Raw genomic sequence first — 17,337 nt, forward strand, 5'->3', positions numbered from 1 at the left:
TTTGTAACAGCAATTTGAACAGCTACTTCTGAACTACAGATGACTGAAAACATCACTAAGTTAATGAACCCTGTAACCCAGGACGCTGAGGAGTTTGAAAATGCCCCTCAGAAAAATCCTACATGGAGCAAAATAAAAAAAAAAAAGTGGGGAAAAAACCCCAAAACACAAACCCAGAAACAAAACGCTAGACACCCTGACTCCAGACTATACAGGCTACCTCTACTATATTCAACAATTCAAGATTTCCTATTGTACAGTAATTTCAAGTTGTCCAGTGGTATAAAAACTGGAGAGGTTACAGACATGCAAGGCCAAAAAACAAATTCTGAAGTGGCCTACAGAGTCTAGAGGAGAAGCAGCTGGAATCAGTGAAGGCAAGTTTGGTACCAGTAAGTTAAGCTCTATTGCCAAGGAGAGCAAACAGAAATGGAAAAGATGTGAAAAGGGAAGAATGATAATCAGCAAGTAGTCCAGCTACACTCCTATAGTAAACCAATTTAATCTTGTTTTGCCAGTGTTGTACCCAAACTATTATTTCACATAACATAGTGACTACTCCAGAGGCTGCAAAGAAAATAGTCCAAGACAAAAAAATTAATAATACTAGTTCTCAGAGCAACGGAAGTACATTATTAAGTGCACTTTCTGCCACAGTTGCGAGCTTTAAAGTTAGCCATGCTCAGTATTACGTAATGAGTGAAACATCTGCAGCCCTGGAAACATTCTTTGTTAGAGAACTCTTTCTGTAATTGGAATCTCCATTGGAACAAAGCCAAATATAGTAGCCTGAAACAAAAATAAAACGGAGGAGAAAAAGTCAAGAGATAACAGTCCACTGGTTAAGTCTTTCCTGGGAGACCAAATCTCTCAGACTGCTTTTTGTAAAGGTTTTTTTTGTGTCCTTTTTCATTTGATGTGAGGCCATACTATGTTTTGGTTTTGAGAGGTCAAAGGAGAGATGTTCTCTCAAATACACCTGAGGGGTTACGCAAAGTAAGCTGTAAGGGTTTAAGATACTTTCTTTCCTGTTGCACCGATTTGCCAGATTACAGAATCATGCTTTGATTTCATTTTTGTTAGCTACCTATAATACTGACAGCCATAGTGCTCTTGAAATCATGTCCTAAGGGCTCCACAAATGCAGAATGGAAAACCCATTCACTGATTTTGAGGAACACGATTTTCCTCATTTTTATTTTTCTTTCATTTTTTTATTTTTTGGAAAAAAAACAAACCAAACCAACCAAACACCACACACACACAAAAAAAAAAAAACACAAACAAAACAAAAAAAACCAAAAAAAACCAAAAACCCCACTACAAGAAGACATCATTCTTCTCTGTAGGTCTCTTCACTGCAACTTCATCACATCAAAAACAGGCTGCTTCATCAACATTTTCAGAGCTTCGCAGCCTATCCCTACTCCACTGAACACCTTTCCTGGCTATCAAGAGGATAACTCCCATTTCTGACTGGCCTATGACACTGGCCTCAAATAACTCAATTTCATGTCAGCATTTCCATTCTTTCTCGGCTGCTTTTCAAGCTTGGCAGGAGCTTATTAACACTTCAGAAGTCTGTCTTTTAATCTTCTTGCCAAATCCTCATTAAGAAACTCTCTTTTGCCAAGATGGCTTAAAAAAGTCCAAACCACATGCTTAACAGCAGTTAGAATATTCATGCTTTTGGTCTTACATTGCAGCAGTAAGGCTCTTACAGGAGGAACTGTCTTTTTGCTTCTTATTCTGCAGCAGGCATGCCACAATCTTGATCTGCAGCATATTTTTGCAGTGAGGGTTTGCATTACCACATCTGCAGCAAATGTGGAAACAGCGTAGGTTAAACCTCCATGTACACCCCCTACATCACCACTTTGCAGGCTGCCTCTCAATGAAGTTACTGCAAACATAAATTATGTTTGCATGTATTTTCAGTATGGTTCCTGAAAACTTGGACCCTCAACTTTCTTAAGTATTATCTGTATTGTCAAAGATTTTCACAAAACTTTCTAGACAAGCTCTTTGCTTAGAAATTCAGCTACTCTTCCCATTCCTAGGTAAATACTGAAATAGATGACAGCAATATAAAAAAGTGCAGTAACTGTCAACAATAGCCTCCCGTGTATCTTCTAGCTTATTTTAAAGAATAATCACAACAGGACAAATGCAACCACACTCCAGAGGTTGCAACTCCAAAAAGCCAGAACCAAAATCCACCTATAGGGTAATAAAGCTATCTTAATAGTAGAAGTATGAAAATGGAAAAGCATTCATAAATAAAAGTAATCAATTGGACTGTGTATCTGCAAAAGCATATATGTAAAGTGATTCACATTCTTTATTATGACTACAACTCTTGCTCCAGAATAAATATCAAAATACTGCTTAAGTTTGTACTGACAATTTTGTCATTCTGTGTAAAACCTGATCTGTATTTTTCTTATTTCTTTTAAAATTTCTGTTAAAATTTTCAGTCCCTTCTAAGACAACCAGAATATTTTTTTTTTTTTTTTTTTTTTTTTTACACAGAAACTCATCACAAAACCAAGAAACTCTTGCCCCACTCCCTCTGAATTCTCAGTATCTGTGAAGAAACTTACATTTCTATCCCTTAAAAGCCCTGGTTATCAACCCTTGCTTCTTGCTGTGCTGACTTATATTCCTGAATATGTATATTCGGAATATCTGAATCCATTAAAGCCCATATTTCAGTCCTCTGGATGTATGTCAAATCTGAGATCACTAAAATATTAAAATGAGGTGTATTATATGAACTTCTGAAGAAAATAATCACAAAAGATATTAGAAAAGTACTACTTAGACAAACGTATCAACAAGTATTTTCCCCAAACATTAAAAAAACAAAAAGTCATTGAAGAATAGAAAGCCTGAGATTCCCTGTCATGAAGCCTTATCACTCACCAGATGGCAAGTAAATATGAAGTTTGACATTACACATATTTTGATCCTTCTCATAGTATCTTTATCTAACACTCAAAATATCTGTAAGGCATTACTCAACACACCGGTGGAGTTCTCAGACAAAACATTTATGGGAAACTTGATAATCTAGGATGAACTACACAGATTTTAAACAGTAAAAGAAATGCTTAAGACAGATCTTTTCTAAGAGCATATCTGCTTAGTCACAATACAGACAGAAGGGCTATCTTTTATACGAGGTTATCTTTTATAAAATTTCAGCCAACATTACTAGCAGCCTCCAAAATACTTGCCTAAAAAATCTTGAGAAACACCCTTTCAGAAAGCCTAAAACTTACTGTGGTAGGATTCTAAAAGCAAATTTAAGTATTAAGTCATATTCTCTTTTGTGCAAAGAGAAAGCAATGCAAAAAGAAATGTCAATTTACTGGTTTACAGTGCTGTACTTTTCTTGCTATTACCCTTTATTATTTGCAACTTTCATTTCTGTCATAATTTTGCAAATGCACTTTTCTTCCTATTTAAAGTACACTTCGTACATGATTTTCTGTATTTTTTGATACATAATGCTTTGATACGTAATGTTTAGGATACATAATTTTTACGATGTGATCCTGCCCCTCTACTCTGCTCTCATGAGGCCTCACTTGGGAGTACTGTGTGCAGTTCTGGTGTCCTCAACATGAAAAGAACATGGAACTGTTGGAACAAGTCCAGAGGAGAGCCACGAGGATGATCAGGGGACTGGAGCACCTCCCTCATGAAGACAGCCTGAGAAAGTTGGAGCTGTTCAGCCTGGAGAAGAGAAGGCTGCGTGGACACCTCATAGCAGCCTTCCAGTATCTGAAGGGGGCCTACAAGAATGCTGGGGAAGGACTATTTATTAGAGACTGTAGTGATAGGACAAGGGGTAATGGGTTAAAACTTATACAGGGGAAGTTTAGATTGATATAAGGAAGAAGTTCTTTACTGTAAGGGTGGTAAGGCACTGAAATGGGTTGCCCAAGGAAGTTGTGAATGCTCCATCCCTGGCAGTGTTCAGGGCCAGGTTGGATAGAGTCTTTGGTGACATGGTCTGGTGTGAGGTGTCCCTGCCCATGGCAGGGGGTTTGGAACGAGATGATCTTAAGGTTGTTTCCAACCCTAACTCTTCGATGATTCTATGTTTTTATTGATGTCATAATAGATTAAAAATCTGTTTTCCTAAAGCAGGCTATGACTCATTATGGATATAATTTACAATTTTTAGCATTCCTGTTTTCAGTTTAAGCACCTACAAATAGATTAACTGCATTTACTCAGAGGGCTGATCTCAGCTTTTTTTTCCAAATTTCTGGAAATTCAAAGACATCCTTTCCCAAGATTTATTTCCACACAACTTACACAACAACACAGTCCTGTCACTCAACCCAGCACTCAGTTGCTGTGACACACACAAAAGATTTGAGCCCCCTATGCTTATTTCTCTGCACAGGGTGGAGTGGATCTCACCATTTCTCCCTTTGCAAAAAAACTATGACAGCTCTCACAATCTGCTCCTAAGTACAGGGTAGTGGAACATCCTCATTCTCCACCACTGATACTGCTCCATTGTGCCCTTTAACACAGCTCTAGGAAGAGGCATGTCAGAGGAGTAACCACTGAAGACATGGGTTACCAGCACCTCAGTCCCTGATCAAAAGGAAGAGCACCACACAGCTGTTTGTAACACAGTTTTAATGCTTTACTCTTTTGTTGTTGTTGTTTCTTTCCTTCCCTCCTTCTTCCTCTCTTTTAACAGGTCTAAAACAGCATCAATAGTCCATACAGACAAAAAAAGTACAGATACAAATGGAAGACAATTTTGCACTTATCAATCCGGACAATGCAAATGTAAAGTATTTCAACTCAGATGTTCCAGCAAGCTTATGAGTTAATAACGAGATTTTTTACAAATGTACAAGAGACAACTAAGTACTTGAGACTCTAACCAGTTTCCCTTCTCAGATTTGTGCATCATTTGGCTATTAATACAGCTAGGAAAGCAGTTTAAAATTAGAGGAGTGACTTACTAAATTAAGATTATTCTTTTTTCCCCCAGCAGAATCTGTTAGTACAAAAAGACTAAGAAGGAGAGGTTTGGAGATTTACAGTGCATATACTGAATCTGAATCTCACTGAAGAAAAGCTGTAAATATCTCTGTGCAGGATTTGTTCTGTTTTCTTTAAAATAAACTGAAATGTCATATTAGTCATTACATTCATGGTGAATGAGTCATCATAACCCAAAGGAACTTAAGGCTTTTACATGTAATTATCTTACAAGAAGATGCCTACAAAATATCCAAAGCAGAAATGCCGCAAAGTACATATATCAGAGTTTGAAGTGACACTGCCTTTTTAAGAAAGTACGGTTCATATACTGTGCCTTTTTTCAAAGGTAAACTTTCTTCTTGGTCTGCCCAATTGTGATCAACACACTCCTCCTTTTATTATGCATAACGTAAGGGGGGTTTTACTACGAAACTGAACTGTGCCATGATAGCCAGAAGTGTACAAAAGAATTCTGCTCTTCAAAGACACACAGGTATTCTAGTACAGGCCTCTGTGTAAGAACGCAACCAGCAAAAACAACTTTTTATTTGCAAAGCCTGTTCTGTTTATGACTTGTGACTTTCTTTCATCAGTACAACTGCAAGTTTGTCTACATAGCTTATTAGTATTGGAAAACTTTAATGATATGTTTACACCTTATCTACATAGCAACACAAAAACAGTCCTATATATAGAAAATTTCTACTTAAAGGCTAAGGCACAACTAAGACAGGGAGGGAACAAAAAAAATATGAAGAAAGAAAAGCTAAGTAAGGATGCATCAAGTTTATGCAAGAACTTTAGGCCAGAAAAAATTCAGGTCTTTCACTAATGATTCCAATGGCAAGAAATCATGTTGAGTCAAGTAAACATTGTACTGGAAACATGCAGACCCACTTTTTCCAGTTTCATCACAACTTTGAGAACACTGTAACATGTTTATGCAGGTAGGAAGTTTTCTCTTTTATGTCCTGCTTACCCTTTAATATTAAGAACTGAAACCAAACCTGGATGCAATCAGTAGAAGGCATAGTGCTCCCACTCATAAACAAATCAGATATATACATCACAGTGGTTCAAGACTTAGCTTACAAGAAAATGACTTGTACTCTTCCTCCTCCTGCCAAAACCAAATTTTATTCATACATGTGTGCATATTCAGAAAATCAAAGTTCACCTCACATGATCAGCTCTCCTAGGTTCCTTCTAGAGAGCGTAAGAGGAGCTTCAAATGGTAACCAAGGGCACCTAAAGTCAGGCTTTCACTGGGAATTACACCCTAAAAAGTAAGTGCTATACAACAGGCTGAGAAAGGACCCAAGAAAGATGGGTTTCCCTAGGCTAAAATTAACTTCTGTCAATATCCCTTTTCAGTCACATCTCTAGTGGTTTCAGAAGCTTAATAGGTACAAGATACATAGGTGTTACATCTATTAAACATTTCTCAGGCTATCCACATCCTTGAAAGTATTTCCTCTGGCAAACACACTGTTTACTTTTAACGATCTGCTTCACGGAAACCTCAAGTTCATACTACCTTCAAACACAACTTACACATAGATACCCCACAGTTTATACCCACATTAGGGTCATTCATTACTTAAAATATTACTGGGAGAACTCAAGTATCAAGAAAACAACAAAGGCATAGGCACAAATGACTCCATAGTCTAGGTGAGCTGCTGCTGCTACTTCCAAGGACAGCTGGCTGATCAACTGTTGAGAACGGGCCACACCGGTTTTCATGTTTTGCAATAGTCCCATTCAATGATTAGAGTAACCAACTGAATAACCTGCTGCTGTGACTCAGCAGTTCACCTTATTTCTCCTTTCTTATAACTTTCTCTTACACCGAGATGGATATACTGTGGAAGTTTCAGGGCTTAAATATAAAGCTATAGATGTCTTCATTTCTTGCCTTTTCTGAAACATTAATTAAGTGCTTGAACTTCTTTCTCTTCATAGGCTCTCCTAGCTAGCTGCTTTCTAGTTATGGTTCTCTTTCTCCCAACTTCAACCACAGTTTTATCCCTTCTTAAAGCAGAAAGATACAGGTTACACATAATATAGACAAGCCTGGAGGGTATCTTATTTCCAAGACTTCTACCTATGTAAGGTTTCTTATCTGGGTAAGAGTATAGTTTCTTCCCCGGGGAATAAAAAGAAGGCTGGAGCCATGTTACGTGACACTGGGAACAGCAGCACTGGTTGGCCCACCAGAGGAAGGAAAAAAGAAGAAAAAAAGTAAAAAAGAAGAAAAGGTCTTGCTTTCACCAGTCACACAATGCCTCCACATGAAAGACTTGCGAAGGGAAAGAGAAGCATTGAAGAATGCATCAGCGGCTATACTTCAGTTTAAGCATTACTGATCAAAGGCTGTAATTAATTATAAAGGCAAAAGCTATTATTAAAATGTGTAGGTTTGGAGGGAAAGCAAAAACTTGAGGTTCTTTGCCTCTCTGGTGAAAAATGGGTAAGTTTTGTAGTAGAGCTGCAGTTTGTTCACAACTGGAAAACACATCCATTTTGGGAGGAAGAAAGCTTCTGCTACTTTGGAGTCTTGTAATTGTAAACTCAGCTTTCACTGCCAAAACCGAACAACTTAATTTGCAAGTCAATCCCTGATTTACACGATTTTTAACATCTTTTAGACAGAAAAACACAGGCTCTTGGTTGATGCCTGAAAAGCAGCAAGTCTCTTTAAGAGAGGTTTTTGAGAGTAAAGGAAAGGAACTGAAGTGTCACAAAAGATGAAGATGAAAGCAGAGTAAGGCAAAACTGGCTCACTGTGTTTAACTGAAACAAAGTAAATTGAATGTTTCATGACATGTGAACCAACCTTTAGGCAAGAAATCATGGGTATGTGTCTACTGTTCTACCAACAACACTAAGTTTGCTGGTCTTGAAAAAAAAAAAAAGGTGACAACAAATCACATGCATAGAGAACATCCCTATAATCCTTGCTTCTGAAAACTGTTTTCAAGCTTACTGCCTGCCAAAGCAAACAGTAAACATAAGGACCACATTTATATCCCTGAAGAGACTGTAAGCAGAAACAAAGGTCTAGAATAAGGGATCAATCATGGCAAAACTTTCTGCTCTATTCCAGCTTGGAATGCACAGCACAGTGTAACTATTCCTGAAGCTTTAGAATAAAGTTTGTGCACACTTTGGGACAGATGCAGCAACAAGAATAACTGAGCAGGAAATAGTCACACTCCACCAGAACCTATGCTGGATGCAGTCCACAAATGGTCTTGATCTAACTCACTTGGCTTCTAACAACCATTTGCATAGAGGTCAGAGTTGTCAGCCTTTAACTCCACAAATCTGCAAAAAGAAAGCATTCTAATTACTGTCGGGGGGGGGTGGGAGGGTGGGGAATGGGTTGGTGGTGTATTTCCAACAGCACTACTTTTTTATCCAACAGGAAAGAAACAGCATTACATTCCCAGGTAACTGAGAGCAACAATGTCAAAAGAGGGATGACTTGTAGCAAGACAGAAGATCAAAAGCACATCAAAAAATCCAAAGACTTAGATTTGCAGAGTGAAACATTACAGGAGGAAAGCAAGTATCATGCTGCACAGTGCAGCAAACATTCTAATTTTACAGACTTAAATAAGCAGTAATGGGCAGCTATCTGGGAAATCACATGGGAAGCAATTCAGTAATACCACTATCATTTTAGAGGTCACATACACCAAGATCTTCAGTATTTTGAATATTATTCAAGAAAGCGGCATGCTGAAGGTGGGTAAACCATGCCTTGGGATGACTACCAACCACAGGGAAAAAAAAAAATTATACCAGATAAATTTCTACAGCGCAACATAAACAAAAAGATGCCAGATTTAGAGTTACAGGTGCTTTTTGTTGTTCCTTCAGTCAGAAGGCTTAGTCGATCAGAAAAGGAGACACTGCTACATGCAATCACCAAACCACCAAACATGCCAATCTTTATGCATACTGCTATATGCCTGTGGCTGCCATTGAAATTTATCTGAAAGCTTCACAAATAAGATACCTGATCTTACATAACAGCCAAATGAATACCTTACCTTCCTCTTACAGCTTTGGCAATGTTTCCTACCTCATTCTACAGACACTTTTTTCCTATGGTATTTTAAAGCAAACCCAGACATGCATCATAGCTAACACTGAAACTTCTTTGTTTTTAAAGCGTATCCAGGTTGAATTCCAAATTCAATTCTCCCCTGGTCAAGGGCAGACCAAAGAAAGAACCAAACTTAAAAAGATAAAAAACTTAAAAAGATACCATCTCAAGCACTGTATTTCAACAACATGTAGCACTGCCATTCCAAACGGGAATTCATATATGTTGAGTAAGAGGGATGTTATCCATATCACTGTCTGGATAACCCCATTTTCCTTGATTTAGATGGTTTTCAGTGAAAATAAACAAAAAAAACCCAAACAAAACAACCCACAAAACAAAAAAACAACCAGAAGTTGACTTGGTAAGAATTCCACACACAATTCCCAAATGAGAAAGCAAACACATAGGAAGGGGTCCCTGCCCATGGCAAGGGGTTCAAACTAGGTGATCTTTAAGGTTCCTTCCAACCCAAACCATAGGATACGGTCCACAAGAAGATATGAGTATGTTCACTTTGGGCTACAGAAAGCCCAACCTTAACCCAGGAAGAACAGCCAAATGTAACATTATACTCATCCAAAAGCATTTAAGAAAATGCACATCTTAATTTATAATAATTCTTTTAAGCCAAATTTTGGAGATTTTAGTAGTAATAATTGTGTATGTCTGCTAGTAACCATTTTAACACACAACACAGAAGTCAGGTAGACAAGCCAATTTTTGCTTTTTTGGTTACTGCTGAACTCTTCCATTGCACTACTCAAGTCAGAATCCATTATTAGCATTTCGTAACCATTGGAATGGTAAAAGCAGCCTGTCAGCCAACTAAAAAAAAAAAAAAAACCAAAATACAAAATACAAAAACCAAAACAGACCTTAAAAAAGAGACTTATAGCCACATTTACAATAAAATAATTCTCAAGCAATCAAACAGGTTTTATTATCTTACTTTGTCTCCTTTGTGCCAAGCATTTTAAATATATATATACATGCTAGTAATAGTCTGGTTAGTCATAGAATCATAGAATAGTTAGGGTTGGAAAGGACCTTAAGATCATCTAAGTTCCAACCCCCCTACCATGGGCAGGGACACCTCACACTAAACCATCCCACCCAAGGCTTCATCCAACCTGGCCTTGAACACTGCCAGGGATGGAGCACTCACAACCTCCCTGGGCAGCCCATTCCAGTGTCTCACCACCCTAACAGGAAAGAATTTCCTCCTTATATCCAATCTAAACTTCCCCTGTTTAAGTTTTAACCCGCTACCCCTTGTTTGATCATGACTGCTTTTCACAAAAATCCTACAAATAAAAATCCTTTACTTTTCCAAACAGGTATGAAGCAATTTGCATTTCATCATTATTTTTTCCCCAAAAAACACAGAGAATGTTTACTGTCTTAACTTTTACCACGTTACCCTAAAACAAGTGATGCAAAAACTTCCACTAACATTGTGTCTAGTCTGCATACGAAAATATTCCTGAAAGCAAATAATTTTCTTTTCACGTGTCCATGTACAGGCTCAAATTTAACTTGCTTAAAAACATCATAAGTCAAAAACAATACTACAGAAGTCACACCAATATAGCTTACAGGAAAAAAAGAGAGAAAAAGGAAATCAAGTTCTGCTTTGTACAGGCTAAGCCCTCACACAGATCTAAAAGTTTAGCCACAGGCATTAAGTTTGAAATCAGCACAACAGTCCATGTTTGCAACATGCTTGATGTTAACAGCAAAAGAAAAAACCTGCATTTAAAAGATTAGTATACAAATACCTATTTAGTTTAAATATAATTTACTCTTATTTGGGTTTTGCATTCTTCCTGAGATTTCAGCATCAAGAATACACTAAATTGTGCACTTCAGGCCCTTCTGAAAATCATGTTTGGCATTAACAGTGCAGTTAACTAGCTTGCATCCCATTTAAAGTTCCTGACAGCTGCTGTAAAGATTTTTTTTCCCTATTCGACATACAAAGGCCGTAGGATATCACCAGATCCTGTTGCTAGATAGATTATCTGGTTATGCAGCAAATACATCAGATATCTCCAGATAATGGTGCAGGTTGATTACGAGTTATAGCTCTAGCTTTTACTTTTTTTTTAGTTTCTTTTTAAAATCTGCAGAACTAAACTGTATGATTTACATCTTACAGACACGATCAGCTTAGAAAACACAGCATTAATTACCAGTAATAGTGCCTTTGTCACTGGGTTGCGGAGCGGGACGGCCCGTGCTATTCAAATACCGCTCTAAAAGCCATGACACCGCCGTTCACAACCTCCATGTCGGCACGAGTAAACCCAACCCTTCACCGCAGACGCCGCGCACCAGGCGCCGGGGGCCTCGCTTCTTCCTTAGCACTGCACAGGAGCTCTTGCCTCACCCCTGCCCCCGAAAGGGTTAAACGCGCGGACGCCGCAGCCCGGGGGAGGAGCCGGAGCTTGGAAAGCGAGAGGAAAAATGGAGAAATAAAGAGGGCGCTGCCCGGGGACTCACCTGCAGCGCCCGCCACCTGCCCGGCCCTGCCGCTCCGCCCCGCGGGCTGCCGCGGCAGGGCGAACACCGCCCGCAGAGCTCAGAGAGGCCCAGAGGTGGCCGCGGAGGCCGGCAGCGGGGAATCTAAGAGTTATCATAGCAGTAATTGGTGAAACTAAGTCAAGGAAGCACCTCCGCTCCTCCGGCCCCGCGCGGTGCGGACTAAGGGCTACTAGCCCCAGCGCGGAACAGCTGCCGGGGCAGGGAACGAGCCCTTCCCAAGGACCGACCCAGGACTGCGGAACGCCCCGAACCTCCTCCCCTCTCCGGCGAGGAGGGAAGTTTTCACCAGAGGCGGAAGGGAGGACGGGGTCCCCCCGGCGCAGTGCCGGCTTCCTGCCGCGCCCCGGGGAGGGGGCGGTGGAAGGCCGCCGAGGCAGCGGGTCCAGCGCCCGTTCCCCGCTTGTCAGGCCCGCTCCTTCTCTCCCTCCCGCGGCCGCTCACCTGCCGCCGGCCGGCCCTCCCGCTTGCCGACAGCCGACGCCGGGCGGCCCTCGTGCGCCGCTCCTCCGCGGCGCTGCCGGCCCGGAGTCTCTTCCCGCGCCCGCCGCCACCTCAGGAGCCGCCGGACCCGCCGCCACTCCAGCGTGAGGAGGAAGCAGCCACCATGTTACTCTCTCCCCCTCAACCGCCTACAGGCGGGTTTAAGGCCCGCCCCGAAAAGGGGCGGTGGCCTGCGGGGGGGGGGACGAGCGTTGCTGCGGCAAGGGGGCGCCCGCGGGCGGCGTGAGGGGAGCCCTGCGCTCCTCTGCCGGCTCGGCCCCGCGGAGCAGCACCTGTTCGCCCGCCGGCATGGGTCCCGCCGCGGGCGGCCGGGGTGGTCTTGAAGGAGAGGGGGCTGGGCCGGGGCCCCGCTAGGCAGGGAGGACGCTGATGGCCAAGGATTAGTGAAGCGCCGTTCCCGGCAGGCGCTGGCCAGTGCCTGGCGGCTGCTGCTCACCTTACTCTAGGTGTTGGCTGGTACCAGGAAACAAAATGTTTAAGAAGGATGTGAAGGTCCTTGAATGCAGGCAGAGGAAGGCAACAAAGCTGGTGGAAGGGCAGGAAGGCACGTCCTGTGAGGGACGGCCGAGGGCTCCGGCCTTGTCTGGTGTGGAGGAAAGGAGGCTGAGGGATGAGCTCATTGCTCCCTCCAGCTTCCTGAGGAGGGGAAGTGGAGAGGGGGTGCTCATCTCTTCTCCCTGCGATCCAGTGATAGGACACATGAGAATGGTTCACAGCAGCGACAGGGGAAGTTTAGGCTGGGCATTAGGAAGCGTTTCTTCCAGGACCTGACCATTGTGAGTGGTGGTCAATGCCCCAAGTCTGTCAGTGTTTAAGAGGCATTTAGACAACACCCTTAACAACATGCGTTAACTTTTGGTCAGTGCTGCCTGGAATGCTCAGGCAGTTGTACTAGATGACTGTTGTAGGTCCCTTTCAACTGGAACTATTCTGTTTGTTGTGGTTTAACCCCAGCTGGTAACTCAGCACCATGCTCACAGACAACATCCTTGACCCCACCCCAAGCAGGATGGGGAGGAGAATTGAAAGAACCTAAAACCAACAGGTTGAGATCAGAACAGTTTAATAACTAAAGTAAAATATAGTACTACTACTAAGAATAAGAAGGGAAATAGCAAAGTGAGAGATTAAAGAGAAAAGGATTAAAGGGAAAAGGAAAAAAAATGAAACAAAACAATAAACACAAGTAATGCACAACACAATTGCTCATCACCTGCTGATTGATTCCCAGCCCAACCTGAGCAGTGATCAGTCCCTTCTGGGTAATGCCAGGAAGCACCTCTGGAATCCTTTGCTCCATTTCCCACTGGCAATGCTTTCTTTATTGTGACTTCAGTGAGCATGCCTTCATGGGCTTGTGACAGCTGTGCTGTGGGCTGTGGTCACTCATTTCTTGAAGACCTCCAGGCTCAGGGATTCTACCTCCACTCTGGGCAACCCACACCGGTGCTTAATGATGCTCCGTATCCTTATCCTTAATGATCCCTTATCCGTACCCTGAACCTGTCTAGTTTCACTGGCTTTTGCTCTTCCACTGGCCAGTCCTGGGAAAATCCTGTCCCAATCTCCCTGATGTCTTCACCATGTGCACTGGGGTGTGCAGTGAGGTGCCCCAATGCCCTCTCTGCTACATGATGAACCAGACCCACAAACACTCCTTACTTCCCCTGAGCCCTTGGGTTTGCTGACCTCTTTCCTGTCCAGGACCTCAGATGGGACATACTGTGTGGATGAGGCCCAAGGGGTGTTGAACAAAGGGGCATCACCCTTGTGCCCTCTGGCTAGGGAAGAAAGATAGGAGAGAACCTATGACAGTGATCCTAGCACTGCCTTTGGCACTCTGTGGGAGGAAGCAGAGGAGCCCAGAGGGCTGGTCAGCAGTCCTAGAGCATGAGGAGAGCCTGTCGGAATTTGTCCTGTAGCCTCCAATGAGCTCCCTTGCCATATGTGCCTAGAGATGTCTGCCACAGCCAGAGTGACCTGATGGGGCACTGGGAAGACACAGCTGAGGCCTGGGTGACTGGCGTGAAACACTGATGCCGATTCAGAGAAAACTCCAGGAACAAACTTGCCAACAAAGTTTTCAAGCTGACAAGCAGGTGTTCTTTATTGCGGCTCTGGGAGACACAGGGGATAGCTCCTCCTAACGTGTGTCCCCGTATTGCTACACGAGCCACCCTTATATAGTCCCTGGGCATACATACCTTACATCATTTTCCAGAAAGTTCCCTGCATGCGTACAGAATTGTGGTGGTGGTCTCTGTGGGTCGTTTACTTCTTCTAACAATCTTCATCACTTCTGGCAGCACACGCAGTAGATGCTCATACCAGTTTAATTGGTTGCTAGCACCAGAGACATAATAATCCTCCTATCCTCCTACTTACCATTAGTTTAACTGTAGCCCATCCTGGACACCTGCCATTCCCAGATACTCCTTATCCCTGTGTCCTGTTCTTCTAGACTGTTTTTCTTAAAACTATGTCAACGATAACGATTTATCTTGCACAAGAATTCTCAGTATGTTCTCCAGCTGCACTCTACTTTTTTTTCTGTGTACCATGCACCTCAGTAATTTTCCATTGCTCCTGTTACAAAGCCATCAAACTTAACATTACTTAAAACTGATTCTAAAGGTTTATATATTCCATTTTGTAATTTTGTGCCCCCCTTGTCTCAAATCCCCCCTTTTTCTGCATTTTTGCAAATTCTTTTGCAACATTTTATACATTACCACCAAAAGTCTTTTTGAAATCATTTCCGTTTCTACTTGGTGCTTAATTTCATTCCTCTTCCAATCTTCGTAATTTATCATAGATCATCTACAACACCAGAGGGAACATTGTATCATACCACAAGTAATCAATATTAAAATAATTAACACCAATATTCCTGCAACCAGTTGCCTCAACCAGGAGAGATTTGGTAACCATGGAGTTAACTTTTTCCATATTTCTTCAAAACCCATATTTCTTCTTCAAGGTGTCATCAATGGCCATTTCATGAAATATCTTTGTTTCCAAATTTCCTCCAGATCTGTTTCAATTCTGCCAGTTTGGTCTATATAGGAACAACAGCTTTCATTGTTTATGGAACAAACCCCTCCTTGTGATGCCAGTGACATGTCTAGAACCATTTGGTTTTGTAATACTACCTTAGATAGGCTGGTTATCTCTTGTTATTCTACCTGGATTATATCAGTGTTTTTACTTTCCATTTCCTTTATGGTTGCTGAGATATTTACAATTGCCTTCTCTAATTCACTTACTCCCAAAGATGGAAGTAGCCCTCTTACAAAACTATGAAATGCAGTGTGCCATTCAATAATAGGGTTAAACCCTCGCTTAATCTGATTAGCAAAACTTCTAATCCAGGTCCCAGAAGGATACCTGTCGATAATAGAAAAATTGGGTATTACAGCACCTAAGGTGCATGCCCCCTTCCAGTTGGGGGCTAGAGTCTTATAAGCATTTTCGCCACACAACCAATACCAATGCCAAGCACAAGACAAGAGGTGGGAGGATGGAGAGGGCAGTGGCATTGTGATAACCCCAGATACGTGCACTGGAGCCTCAGTGCCGCCTTGGGCAGGATGGCCCATTGTGACATCCTGGAGCGATGGGTTCTGTGCTCACCATGGGATGAGCTGCAACATCTCCAAGCAATGGATTACGACATCCTCAAGTGCCGGATGCCTATATCTGGGTGCCGAGTCTCACCCAGGTGGCTCATGTCTGACGAAGCGAGTCTGCAAGGTTTGGAGTGCTGAGAGAGACTTTGGTACTGTACAGGAGTTATTTGTTGCAGTTCTTGGTCCTTACTGAGAGCCATCAATAGATTTTCCCTGGCCCTGCCAGGTTCAGGCAGCGGGGGCACCCAGGAGGTGTGCTTGCAGCATCAGAGGTGAGCTGTGTGGTGACCCTTCACCTTGGGGAGCTGGTAGTGTTTCGTTCTTGAGGAACCTAGGCATTTCTTCCACTCCTCCCTGGGCCAGCCAATGACCTGGGGGGTTCTCCCTTTCTCGTGTAACATTTGCTACTGCAGCACCGGTGAGAGGAAGCGACTCATCATCACCAGCTCCCCCCAGCCAGCAGATGTCCAGGGCTGCTCTGGGTGGCCTCCAGGCCAACACCTGGGCATCCCTTTTCCATGACCACCCAGCTCTCTTCCAGCTCCTTCTGTCCTGGGTAGGTCAAGAGCTTCAGTTCATATTTGGAAACTGTCTTGCGGGCAGCCACAATGGAGCATATTGTTATGATGTGTCCCTCCTTCTCTTTGGGCTAGATGAAGATCTACTGGTCCAGCTGTTAGGGTGCTTCCTCCAAAACCACATGGCAACATTCATGCACCAGTTTATTGATGTCTCAGTGCAAAGGTGCAGTGGGAGGTCCATTGTCTGCTGGGCCTGTAGGATGGCTATGTTACTGAGCAGCGGGGGGCTGCACGCAGACACACTGCCTCCCCAGGAGGGTCTCCCACACCTGGCTCATCTCACTCCATCAGCCCTGAAGGAGCCAATGCAGACACCCCCCAGCACCTCAGCAGCTGTCCTTCGTGAGGGTCCTGGGGGCTCTCCCTCTGCCTCTGTTCCTATCCCTGGGGAGCAAGAAGAGCCCTAGGAGGAATCTGAGGAGGCTGTGGCACATCTGTCTGCTTCTAGATAGGGCAATGAATGCTCCCCTGGGGAGCCACAGCGACCCCCAAAGAGGAGAGCTGTCCGTCCCAAGGCCTCTGCTCCAATCAGGAAGAGGCCACCTCACCAGCAACACTAGAATTCTCCTCTCCCCTCCTCCCTCTTCTCATCCCCTCCTCTCCTTCCCTCCTCTCCTCTCCCCTCTTCTTGCCCTTCCCCTTCCCTCTCCTCTCTTCTCCTCTCCCTTTCCCTCTTCTCCCCTCCCCTCCCTTCTCCTCTCCTCTTCTCTCTCTTTCCAATAAGGACTGTGACTTCCCTTCTGGCTGCACATTTCCATCACCTCACAACAACTCTGAGAACTATCAGATGTTCCACTAAGCTAGTTCAATTCACTAACCCACTAGGAAACTCAAGTGGTACTTTAATGTCCTTATTTTCTTCTGAATTTGTGAGTTGAATAAGGTACCCTAAAAAGCATGCAAATAATTTGTTTACTTTGGGTGCATAGGTGAGGATTCAGGC

General features: G+C 43.0%; 1 protein-coding gene across 2 annotated transcripts in view; it reads right to left on the reverse strand.

Moving 5' to 3' along the window:
* Positions 1-12,303, reverse strand: part of DENND4C (DENN domain containing 4C) — a 68,329-nt gene extending 56,026 nt beyond the window's left edge. Inside the window, exon 1 of one of the 2 annotated variants that reach the window (XM_065661144.1) lies at positions 12,125-12,303. The gene's annotated coding sequence lies outside the window, so the exon portion shown is untranslated. Of the gene's footprint in view, positions 1-11,641; positions 11,830-12,124 lie in introns of those variants that run through there. The other variant, XM_065661145.1, reaches the window with a different exon arrangement.
* Between the last annotated feature and the right edge of the window lie 5,034 nt (positions 12,304-17,337).

Source organism: Lathamus discolor, chromosome Z, assembly GCF_037157495.1.
Source record: "Lathamus discolor isolate bLatDis1 chromosome Z, bLatDis1.hap1, whole genome shotgun sequence".
NCBI lineage: Eukaryota > Metazoa > Chordata > Aves > Psittaciformes > Psittacidae > Lathamus > Lathamus discolor.